Raw genomic sequence first — 13,404 nt, 5'->3', positions numbered from 1 at the left:
ACAATGTCTGACACTAATTTTTCTTCAAACATATTGGGGGAGGAGTTTCATATGTACCCTACAGAACTTAACATAATGTCTCACATATATATCTCAACAGACAAATCCAAAAAACTTGGAAAGAATAAAACAGTGGTGAATAGGCAAGAGACTTACCGCAAGCAGCACTTCTTTATCCGGGTGACAGTGTTTATAAAGACCCATGTCAGAAAGTGGAAATATGAGTGACCTACGCAACACCAACTTCTGTTCAAATCAAAGGCCATCAAGGATGGCTTTACATCATCGACATGCGCAGAGACAAGAGCACCGGCTTCGACAGAGAAGAGGAGCAGAGCTCAATGTGATGGGAAGTATTAGTTAGCTTTCATTAACTTTTTTATCAGCAATAAGACTTTATAGAAGACCAACAAGGGAAGAAGGAGAGAGTGGGCCTCGTTACGACCTGTGCGGTAACCATGGCGCTGGTAGCGCCATGGTTGCTGCCGGTATTTTACCGATTCCGCCATGGTGAATGGCGGAATTACCGCCCCATTCCAAGGTTGGTGGGGCGGTAATTCCCCATTCACCATTGGCCCTTCCCCATTCCCATTTTTGCCCCCATAGGGATCAATGGAAATGGGGAAGGTGGTAGTTATGGTACTGCAGATTGCGGTACCGTAATTACCTCCAAGGTCCCTTTGCGGGTCTAATCCTTAATGGCTTTTTTTTTACCCACAAAGGGACCTCGTAATAAGGCGGTAAGGGGTTAACGGCACCGCCACCTTTTACGGCGCCGTTAACCCCTTATCGCCTGGGTCGTAATGAGGCCCAGTGTTTTTAGAGACAATCATTATGACCTTGGCGGTAAGGGGTTAACGGTGCCGGTAATGGTGCCAGAGCCGTCAACCCCTTACCACCCCATTACGAGTCTGCTCGGGGACCCGCAAAGGGTGCCTGGTAGAACCAGGCGTCCTTAGCGGGTCCCGCTAGCAGACCAGGGAGCTAACAATGGGCCCGTTAATAACGGGCCCATTCTTTATTCAGAAAAAATTATAAAACCTGTCCTGCTAGCAGGAACTCGTGTGAATTATTCATTCCTGGGAATTCTGCCCTGTATGATGCCCGTTATTAACGGGCCCGTTGTTAGCTCCCTCCCCATTCCCATTGAGCCCTATGGGGGCTCGAATGAAAATGGGAATGGGGATGTACCGAGTCTGGGTTCCTCAGATGAGGAATTACCGGGTCCTCCAAGGTTGGAATGGCCTGGTAATTCCTCATTTCATTTAAGGAACCCGGACCCGGTACCTGGTAAGAGGTTAACCATGCCGCAAATTGTGGCATGGTTACCTCCAAAGTCGTAATGACCGCCAATGTCATTATGAATAGACGGCAAACATTTTCTGTTTTCTTGGGTGTATGAGATATTAATATGCAATCGTATAGGATTAATATTATTGTTATGCATTCTTATTAAAGACGATAGTACTCTAAATAGAAGTAAAAGACATTTAATTGATGTGGAAGAGTTCCTTCACGATACAGAAAAGGGCAAATTATTACATCAGGAAACATCTGGCATAATGGAATGTTGCATTTGGGAAGAGAGAGGGCAACTGGCACATGATACGTCTGCTCACACATCCACATTTAATAGTAGCACCCACGTTTTTCCTGCCTCAGCCTGCATCCTATGAGGAAGCAGGATGCCTAATGCACCTATCCCTCTGTAAAAGTGGGGGTCTATTCCAAGGAACAAGTGTTTCTGTCCAGTGGGTGGATAAAGGGGAAGAGGTCTACACAGATAATTATGTGCAACTGAACAGGATGGCCCAAAAAAGTGAAACTAAAAAGATGATAGTTGAATATATAACGGAAGGCCCTAAAAGGGGGGAGAAAATAATTAGTGAACACAAATGGTTACAGTGCATCAATTAGGAGAAACATAGCATTCCAAGCCTGTTCCCATTGGTGAGTGACTCTTCCTCCTACCCTGTTGGTGTCCATTGAAGACTTGGAAGAGATGAAGAAACTTGGAGTAACACTAATGCTGATTTATTTCTGCTTAATTTCTATCTGTCTTTTATTGTGGTCATCTTTAATTGCGATATTAAAGAGCCCTGAGACAGGTCTATTACAAAATCTAGTTGAAGTGAGAATGGATTCTTGTGTTTAAAGAAAAAGCACTTTGTCCTCCAGCCTTTTGTTTAAGTGCAGAGGGGAACTCGTTAAGTAAAAAAGATATCTTTAGATTATTGAGAAAAATAGGAAGACAAATCAATTGGTGTCACTAACAGTGGCCTTGAGCTGTTCATTTCTTGGCTGACGGTAACCTGTAGTTTTTGTGCTTTGGAGTGTAGGACTTCATTTCCATGTAATTTGAGTTACGATGTTTTCAAAGGTTTGATTTGTATTTCTTTGTCTTCTTGACTTTGTTTTGGAAGTGAAAGGTTGTGTTCTGTACGCTGATCGCAGCAGTGCGCCAGTTTCATGTTAGCTTTTTAAAGCAACTGCAGTGATGATATGATATTATATGGCATTTGTAAAGCGCCTATACACAAGTGTTTCAAGGCGCAATAAGGCAAGGAAGGGGGAACATAGAGAGGACAGAGACAACTATCTTGCTAGGCCAAGCGACATTGAGATTGCGCAAGTGCAGGGGAGGGTGAGAGGCAAAGTGCCAGGGGAAAGGAGTGGGGCAGTGCTGTACATGGGATCAAAACAATAACAAGAGGTGCGGCCAGCGGGAGGCAGGTGCAAGGGTAAGTGCAGATAGCAGGTGTCCAAAAGTGCAGGTAGGAGGACTGTAGGGTTACAGATACAGACCCAAGTGCAACGGTTGCCGCGAGGCAGTGTGGGTGTGCAACTGGGCGGGTAGGGACCTGGGCCCGCAATCAGAGGGTTGCCAGGTTGTCAAACCGGATATTAAATTATGCCTCTTATTACAAACGTTTTGTATGTATATTGGCCTACGCCAAGTTGCTTGAAAATTGTACGCGAATAACTCTCTGCGGCAAGGCCTGGACCTTAGAAATTGATGTAAGCCGCCATCTTGAATCAAGCCTCCATTTTAGGTTAGAAACCGCCATTTTTGGGTTTTGTACAAAGTCACCCTGTAATCTAAAATGGCCGTCTCGTGTGTCCTTGTTCTTGCCTTAACCTCTCCAACCTCTGTAGGGAACTTAATGTCCAACCTGCCTTCAGGCTACATGTTAGGGTCATGTAGACCTTGTCCTTTGTTGACCTCGGAGCAGGGGATTACTTGAATTAGCAATGTTAAACTACAAGTATACAAGAACAGTAATGCTATCCGAATATAATATGCGTAACATTGTTTGGTCTGTATTAAAGAAATATATAAAGAGTGTAAATGTTAAATTGAAGAATAATGGAGTGTATTAGTAAATGTATCGAAAAGTAAACCGCATGCACGAGATATGTAAATTAGGAAAGTGAACCTGGCGCGACCCTAGCCCAGTGCATGATTAACCTGTAAGGGGGCTGGACATCATTTTACAAATTGTATAAAAGCACCAATGTCCAGCTAAGAAATTCCCTCACTGCTCATATTGGACCTGCTGCTGGTCTCTGTGATGTATTGACGGCCAAATAGCTATTTGTGTACTTTGTTGAATACTGTTCAGTTTTGTAATAAAGATTCTGGGAATCTTTATAAACCCGTGTCGGTGTATTTTCCTCTGCTCGGTGTAACAGCCGTAATATTGTATTTTTCCTGATTCCACAAGGTGACCAGTGCAGTATCCGACAGGAAATCAGCAGGGGAGAGGAAGAGAGAAGGCAGAAGCAAAGAGGAAAGCATTGAGGTGCTTCCCGAACCAGAGATGGTTCTCCTCGAGTTTAAGAGAGGCAAGGAGGCTGTTCCAAAAGGAGGCCCCAGCCAAAGAAAGAGATCTACCACCAACACATTGTTTGGAGAAGAGACTAACCCTGAGGGAGTTGGAGGTAGAGGAGCAAAGAACTTGAGTAGGAAGGTATTTACAAATAGAGAGTTGGAGATATCGAGCACCCAGGCCCCTGAAGGCCTTGTGGACAATGCAGAGGATCTTGAACCTAATCCTTGTAGTCACTGGGAGCCAATTCAGAGATTTCAGTGCTGGAGAGATACGATCACTGGGCTTGAGGCCAAGGGCAAGTCTTGCAGTCCTGTTCTGGATAAGTTGCAGAGGGCGGAGAGTAGAAGCAGGCAGATTTAGAAAGAGGATCTTGCAGTAGTCCAGCTAGAGACAGCGTGCTTCTGGGGGAAGGAGAGGAAAGTAAGAATGCCTCTGAGAAGGTGCAGTTGGTAGTTTGACTTCTTAGAGACGTCAGAGATGTGATGAGGAAAGGAGAGTGTAGAATCTAAGATGACCCTGAGGTTCTGAGCCTCACAGGTGGGAGCAGGAAAAAGCCAAGGGAGGTCAGCCAGAGAGTAACAGTAAAGGATGGTGCAGGTGTGCTGATGAGGAACATCTCTGTTTTACTGGCATTAAGGCAGAGATCGCTGGTGGCACACCACTCCTGGATAGCAGACAGACAGAGATGAGGGAAGGAGAAGAGGTGAGACAGAGAGGAGCCTGAAAACGAGCTGAGTATCATCCACATAGCAGTGAAAGTTGGAGCAGAGAGCAGCAATGCAGTGGGTCAGAGGTGGCAGGTATTGGTTGAACAGCCAGGGAGAGAGGTTAGACCCCTGGGGAACATCACAGGTAGAGAGTGAGAAAGAGGAAAGGAAGCTAACCCAAGTTGGACCTGGGAGGGTCGATCAGAGAGGAAGGAGGTCACCCAGGCCAGGGCCTGATCACTGATACCCAGGTCATCATGGAGATGATTGAGCAGGATGGCATGGTTGACCGTGTCAAAGACAAAAGAGAGATCAACTAAGATGAGAACAGAGGGGAGATTAGAATCAAGGTTAGAGAGCAGGTCTTCACAGATGGTCAGGAGAGCAGTTTCTGTACTTCTGGCTGCAATGAAGCCAGACTGATGGTCATGGAGACAACCAACAGATTCAGTTTATCAGATGTGTCCACTGTACTTGAATTAGGGCATAGTTTTGTGATAATGTGCATTCTTTATTCAGATAAAATGATAAAACCTGTCCTGCTAGCAGGGACTCTTGTGAATTATTCATTCCTGGTTGGAATTCTGCCCTGGATGATGCTTTAGCTGCAGAATTCACATGTAGCTGTGGTTTGTGTGCGCAATGGGGAGATGTTTTGGCTAGCGCACAGCCTGATGATGTGATTGCCTGTTTACAAAATGTCCCAGTGATTAAAGGGAGTGAGTCGGCTGCTGTGAGCAGAAGAGGTTGGATTGTATTTGAAGCTTATCATAAGGTACATCAGAGAACTGTGCATTTACTGGAAGAAGTAAAGTACTTAGAAAGAGATTTGGCAACAGAAAGACAAGCTTCTTTTATGCAACAGTTGCAGGTGAGGATTTGGAATGACAGGGCTTCTAGATTTGAACAAATTGCTGAAAATGCAACAATTAGAGTAGCCCAGTTCAGATATAAGAAACACACAGCTAAAATAGATAAATGCAAGGTAGCGGATGTCATTTCAACAGCTGATATAAACTGGGACATGGAATGTTTGAATGCAAATGTATGCATTCCTCTTCGAGTAGCACATCTACTGACCCTGAAATGAAGACAGAACCTGCAATGAAACAAGATGGGAAGAAAGTTACCGTGAAACCGGTGACCGGGCGCAGAGCCGCGCCTCATCCATATAATCCAATAGATGATTTAACCACACTTGAGGATTTCACTCAGCAAGAAGTGGTTGAATAATAAATAGATTGAGACAAAGTTCAAGTGAGCTGTTATTGGCTTGGATGCTGAGGTTATAAGATAGGGGTGGGGCAGGGTTTTAGTGGACTCTACTGACTCATCATGCTTCCTAACTTTATCAAATGATACTAATGTTCAGAAAGTGTTGTAAGCTGGAGCAGGGCCTGATGCCAATGATCAAGCCTCACAGGTGTCATTATTACACCTTGCAGCTCATGGATGGGATAGAAAGTACACAATTACCAATGATTGGCTCTCTCAGAAGAGATGGTATACTTTGAAAGAGGCAATTCAAAAGATTAGTGAACATGCAATGAAGGAGGGAATCCATGTTGATGAGCCGGGACACATGGGTTTAGTGCCACTATCGGTATCAACCAGAAATATGGTTATCAAAACTGCCCCTTCAGCATACAAGAGTGTCATCATGACTTTGCTAGTAGGGATGACTGGAAAACTCAATGATGAAGTGGTGGATTCCATATGGCAGTTGTCAGATCTGGGGGAATGGGACAAAACTGAAGACAGGCCTTGTGAGAGAGAGGGGCACAGTGAGAAACGAACAGAGGGAAGGAGACATGATAGTAGAGATGCCTGTGTGTCTCGAAAGGACATGTATTTGGCACTATTGAAAGATGGTGTGCCACAGGAAGAAATAGTTGGTATTGAGACCAGGAGAATGTATGAGTTATACAAGAAGAGAGGGCTTGCCGGGAAAGAGAACTATAAGCAAGTCAAGAGACTGGTGGTGTCTAAACAGAAGGGTGACACTGCACCTTCTGCTCCTCCTGAGGAGGAGCAGGGAGAAAGGTTTATTGGATCTCCTGCCCAGTACCAGCCAACACTTGCTGAGTTCAGAAAGGCAATGAGTGCAATGTTGAAGGCTGAGTCTGGATACACTCACTCAAAGTCTGAATAGGATTATGGCTAAATCCCAGTGGTGTCTACTCGTATAAGAATTGACAGGTGACCTCATTTTGATGTAAAGATGTTTTGGAAGCCTGGAAACACACAAGAGGTCAGAGCTTTGATTGACACTGGGGTGGATGCCTCATTGATTCATGGCAATCCTTCAAGATTTACAGATAGGCATTTTACCATTAGTTAACTGGGTGCAAAAGAGACACCCGCAGTACAGACATGAGTGGAAATGGAGATTGACAATTTGAAAAAACAGAAATATGACATATTTATTGTCCCGATACCAGAATACTTTATTGAATTTGACATTTTGGAAGGGTTGACTTTAGGGTTAGGAGGTAAAATGTATCAATATGGAGTAAATGCATTGATTTGTACATCAGTGATTGTAGGAAAATTGAAGATCCCTCCAGTGCATGTGCCATTGGCCACAAAGCGTGTGTCAATGAAACAATACCACATGCCCGTGGGGCACAAGGACATTTCAGACACCATCAAAGAATATGTAGAGGCAGGTGTGTTAAGGCCAGGCCCTACTGCTTGGAACAGCCTAATCTGGCCTCTTAAAAAGGGGGATGGGAGCTGGAGGATGACTGTGTACTATAAAGAGATAAATAAACACAATCCCCCTTTAACTCCTGTAGTGCCAGATACTGTTACATAGATTGAGAATATCCAGATGTTTGAGGGAACTTGGTGCGCTGTGCTGGATTTGTCAAATCCGTTTTTCACAGTGCCAATTGCCGTAGAGTTGCAGGAACAGTTCTCATTTTTTTGGGGTGGGCATCAGTACAACTTCACAAGACTGCCTCTGCGGTACTTGCATAGTCCCACCCTCTGTCACTGGTTGGTGGCAAAACACTTAGGGACTCATTAAGACCCAGGCGGAAAACCATGGTGCCAGTAGCACCATGGTCCGTGCTGGTAACTTACCGACTCCGCCATGGAGAAAGGGGGAATTACCACCCCATTAGAAGGTTGGCGGGGCGGTAATTCCCCCTTCCTCCATGGCCCTTCCCCATTCCCATTTTTGCCCCATAGGGCTCAATGGGAATGGGGAAGGCGCTAAGTTTGTACCGCAAATTGCGGTACTGTACTTAGCACCAAGGTCCCTTTGTGGGTCCCTACTTTAACGGCTGGTGTAGAGCAGCCGTTAAGGTCGGGTCCCGCAAAGGGACCTCGTAATCAGGTGCTAATGGGTTAACGGCGCTGCAGCCTTTTACGGCGCCGTTAACCCATTAGCGCCAGGGTCGTAATGATGCCCTTAGACAAGATACCATGTAAGCTGACATCCAACTCACAAACTACATTGATGAGATTTTGATTGAGCTAAAGGATGAGCACAGTGTGCAAAATCAATTGGAAGCAATCATTGAGGGATTTAAAAAGGAAGGCTGGGTAAATAACCCTAACAAGATTCAAGGACCAGCTGAGACAGTGATATTTTGGGGAATTCAATGGCATAATGGCCATCGAGAGATAGTGCCAAAAGCCAAGCAAAAGATACTTGATTTTGCTAATCCAAATTAACAAGAAGCAAGCTCAGCAGTTCATATGACTGTTTGGATTTTAGAGACAGCACATATCACAATATGGGCAAATCTTGGCCCCACCGTGCAAAGTGACATGAAAGAAATACGAATTTCAATGGGGCAAAGAACAGCAGAGAGCCTTTGAATTGGCAAAGGGCACACTGCAACATGTGAGCAATTTGTGGCCTTTTAAACCAGGAGAACTAGAGTTAAATGTCTCTTTACAGGAACATTATACCAACTGGAGTCTGTGGCAGAAGCAAGACAATGAATGAGTCCCTTTGGAATTTGGAGTTGCAAATTACCTGTGGCAGGTTATAAGTACACTCCATTTGAGAAGCAATTGCTGGCATGTTATTAGGCTCTTATTGATACTGAACAATTGACTGTGGTTCATGATGTACTGATTAAACCTGAAATCCCGATTATGCAGTGCACAGTGAGCTCTCCTAAATGTTACAGGATAGGTCACGCCCAAGAGGCTAGCATAATCAAATGGAAATGGTACATTCAAGACAGAGCTAAATCAGGAAAGGGTGGAGTGGCAAAATTACATGAGCAAGTGGTGAACATACCACACATAGATTACATACTACAGAAAGTGACTGAAGTACAAGAATCTCCAGTGAAATTTGGAGTCCCTTATGGAGAGTTGACAGCGCAGCAGATAGGGTGTGCTTAGTTTACTGATGGTTCTGCTCGCTATGTAGGAACTGAGCAATACTGGAAAGCAGTGACATATAATCCCATGACAAAAAAGTTCTTGACAACATCGGGGCAAGGGAAGAACAGCCAGTTTGCAGAACTCTTTGCAGTCTTTGAAACAAGAGATACCTGGTCAATTTCATGTGTACACAGATTCATGGTCAGAGGGCAATGGGCTAGCTATGTGGCTGCCAAAACGGCAAAGAAATGCACAAAAATATATTCAAAAGAATTGTGAGGAAAGGAACCGTGGCAGGACATATGGGAAATACTAGCACAAAGTGAAGTAACACTGTATCATGTGGATGCACACTATACTACTGACTAATTAGAGTGTTGGTTTAATTCTGTTGCAGATGAACACACCAAGATTTCATCTGTGGATGCAGAGGCTCAGGAGGAGGATTTGGAGGATCTGGCCAAGTGGGCTTACCTGAAATGCAGGCATATTGAAGAAAAAGCTACTTGCAGGTGGGCACATGCCCGAGGGATCAATATCCCTTTAGAAGTAGTGAAAACAGTTATTTTGCAATGCCCGGTGTGTCAACATCAGCGACATAGACCCATCCGTCATACTGTCCACAGCACTTTGCAAAGAGTCAAGTTACCAGGTAAAATCTTGCAGATCAATTATATTGGGCCTATGCCAATCAGTAAAGGCTGCCAATATGCATGTACTATTGTGTATTCTTTTTCAGGATATCTGATGGTGTTGCCATGCAAGAGAGCTACACTATTGAACATTGTAAAGTTGCTAGACCAGATTATATTGCATTGTGGTGTGCCTTTGCAAATTCAGAGTGACAATGGCACACATTTCAAAGGCAAACTAATTCAGGAGTATTGTCAAGAGACAAATATTGAACAGCCCTACCATGTCCCTTAACATCCCCAAGGGGTGGCGCCTATTTAGAGAATGAATGGACTGCTGAAGGAGCAATTATGTAATTCGGGGAATGGAAGCCTAGTGGGCTGGAGTGAGCACATTTGCTATGCAGTTAAGATTTTGAATAATCGCCCTATGGCGGATTGTGAAACTCCTTAAACGCGCCTTCCCTCCCCTTCTGTACAGATGCAACCGCAGTTAGCTACAGAAACACTGGTGTACTGGGAATTGACACCAGGTGCTTTAGCTCCTTGTCAAGCAACTCCAGAATCTGCAGGAGTAGATTTACATGCTCAGAAAGAAATCAGACAGGACCCCAGAGATAGAGTAGTCATTGAGACAGGAATTGGAGTAAACATTCCCTCCGAGCATATGGGATATTTTGCACCTAGATCTGGATTGGCATTGAAAGACATTCAAGTCTTGAGAGGAGTGATAGATGCTGACTATCAAGGGGAGATTAAAGTTATTTTGAACAGTGGAGATCAGATTGTGCCTATTCATGAAGGACATGGTGTAGCCAAATGTATTGATATACCTGTCAATCTGTCTATGATTATCAGAAAGGGAGATCCCCCTACTGAATTGACTATTTGGGGGGACCATGGTTTGGTTTATCAGACAGCATGGTACTGGGTGCAAAAGTGTGGGCAGAGAAGCCTGGTGGCCCGCCTTTACCTGCAGAGATAATTGCCATGGGCAGAGACCAAGTAGTTCATTATCAATACTGATATTCCTGTTTCTGGTTTGCGTTACAGAATCTGTACTGGATGTACCTGACCAGTGTAATTGTATCAATGGTCTCCATTTGGAGGACTTACATCAAAAAATTGAGTAACCAATTCAAAATGCCACAGTTGTGCAAAAGATCAATGTACAAGTGAGGAAAATAGAGAATGTGATTCATAAATCACATGATGACAATGCCGAAACACCAGTCCAAGCAGACACGAAGAAACAGATTTGAAAGGAAAAAATAATTACTCAAATGAAATGTAGCCAAACACAGAATATTTGGAAACATTTTGCCAAAGAAATCCTTAAAACGTCTTACTTTTGCCTATCGGATGTTCATAATGGAAAGGATCTACTGACGACATGTCTGGTAGCAGTGCCAACACCTGCTCAGTATTAAAACAAATCTTTCAAGGATTATACCATGATTCATCAGTGGAGGACGACGATGTATGTAAAACATTTTTCGTGTATAATTACTTTCAATTTTACCAATAGATTAAAGATAAATTGACCAATATGATGAGGTTTCAATATAGCCAACGGAAACATTTGTTTTGGATGACTTGTCAGCCAAAGGAGGGTGGCAAGTGGCAACAATTCATGTTAAATCAAGAAACCCAAACAGCTGTGTTGAAAGAGAGACTATGTGCGCGTGCGTCAAGCACATGCACCAGCGTCACCAACGACATGACATGTATGAGAAAAGCAGTTTTGCAAAATAGAGCTACTAATCACTATTTACTATTAAAGCATCATTTATGGGTGCAATGCTTTTGAAGGATGTGCTGTTTCAATTTGATCAAAATCATATCAATGAACAGAAGGAGTTGGCCAAGGAAATGACTGTTTATCATTCAGGTAATTGGTGGGATTGATTCCAAAATGGAGTTAGGTGAAATGTTTTTTTTTGTGAACACACATGAACATTAGACTTCAAGGTTAAAGAGAAGCCCATTCTGGAGCACAATGTGTGTTTGCTGGAGCCATGGAAAGACAGTTGGCCTCCTTACGACCCTGGCGGTGATGGTATGAACGGTGCATTACGAGTTCTGCTCACGGGTTCCTGGTGGGCTGAGCAGCACCTGCGAGCAGGAGTCATGATTGCCCCGGGACTGTTATAAACGGTGCCTGTGGAACCATGCTCCCCACCCCCATTCTGCCGGGAGACCGGCATTACCGCCACACCCGAATGGGCAATTACCGGGCCATCGCGGGTGGCAGGGCCGGTAGGGAGCATGGCGGTAGCCGTGCCTGCAATTCAGGCACGGCTACCCCCATGCTCGTAATGAGGCCCAGTTTGTTTATGTGTTCAGAAAAAGCTTGTTTTGCATTGTGTTCTCACCCAAGAGCAAGGTCTGTCAGCTTCTCATGAGAAACCAGAAATTAGCAGACAATTCAGTGGAGTCCAGTAGCTGCAACAGCCACTCAGCTCTGGGATTCTACTGACAGTAACATCACACAGACAGCAACAGAGCAAGTCACTTTTTGCTTTGATCTCCAGCTGGGTTGACTGAAGCAGATGTGTTTCATTGGCGAGTGACTTTCTCTCCTACATTGGTGGTCTCCAGTGAATGTTTGGAAGAGATGAAGGTTAGAGAAACACTAATGGTGATGTTTTTCTACTTAATTTCTATCTCTCTTTTATTGTGGTAATCTTTAACTGCAATAAGAGATCTGAGACAGATCTATTTCAAAATCTCTGTAAAGTTTGAATTTGAAAAAGAAAAAGCACACTGCCTTTCAGCCTTTTATTTTAATTACCCCCTTAAGTAAAAAAGATATCTTTAACTTACTGAGAAAACACGAAGGCAAAACATGCACAGACGGTTTGGTGGGATTTGAACAAAATGTGGTATCTGCAGTAAATGACAGTTGCAAGGCAGTTTGAGGAAAATATATTCATTAACTTGGATCAGTGCAACTCATCAACCAGTTGACATAAAGAGATTTACATGATTTCCTTTCATTTCATGTTGACTTGGTCCATCCATTTTGGGTCAAACACGGGCTGTGCCAAGATGATGAGGAGTGTGGCACTTACACAGAGCACATCAGTGAATTTGGACCTGTGGTAGGCATGTGGATTGAAGGCCTACGCCTAGCTTTTGCCTGATTGGAATGGGGTTTGTGTGATCATTACAGTGCACAACCCTTTCCTAGTGTGCTTCAAAACTGCAGTGCCATGAATTGTGCTAAAGGAGAAAATGGTGCAGCAAAAGCAAGGAGCAAACATTACTAAGCAGAAAGAGAAGAAGTAACAATTATTGGTCCAAAATGAGCGCTGAAAATGTGGCCGCTAACCCATACGAATTCCGGCTGTTTTTCAAGGCGGCAACTTTTTCACCTCATTACTGCTTCCAGGTGTGAATGCTGCGCCCAATCCAAAATGGCTCCAACTGACAATATACAAGTTACTGCAACTGACCAATTCAACAGTAAAGGGCATGGATGCAGCAAAAGAAGAGTTGAGAGCACTACGTTTAGAGGCTCTCCAAAATAGATAAGTACTCATCCTTCTTACTGCCATAGAAGGAGCATTGTGTGCCAAGTTTGGGGCAGTTGCTGCACATGAGTGCCCAATGTAGCAGATTCAAATGGAACATTGAAATCAGCTATCAGTGAAATACAGGCACTCTATGCAAAGATGAAATATGAAGTTAGTGGGGTGCAGCCAAATAACTGGCTGGACAGAATTTTCACATGGGCACCCACCTGGCTTTCTGGAATATTTAGAGTGACTGCCCCCACGCTGGTCCTCATGGTCATCACCATCTGCATTGGCAAAACTATTTTGTGTCTCTATACTAACAAAAGGAGAGGGAAATGTATGTTGCCCCTGAATGTTGATG

Source organism: Ambystoma mexicanum, chromosome 11, assembly GCF_040938575.1.
Source record: "Ambystoma mexicanum isolate Mex_15411 chromosome 11, UKY_AmexF1_1, whole genome shotgun sequence".
Lineage (NCBI taxonomy): Eukaryota > Metazoa > Chordata > Amphibia > Caudata > Ambystomatidae > Ambystoma > Ambystoma mexicanum.
Note: the sequence above shows the minus strand (reverse complement) of the source record.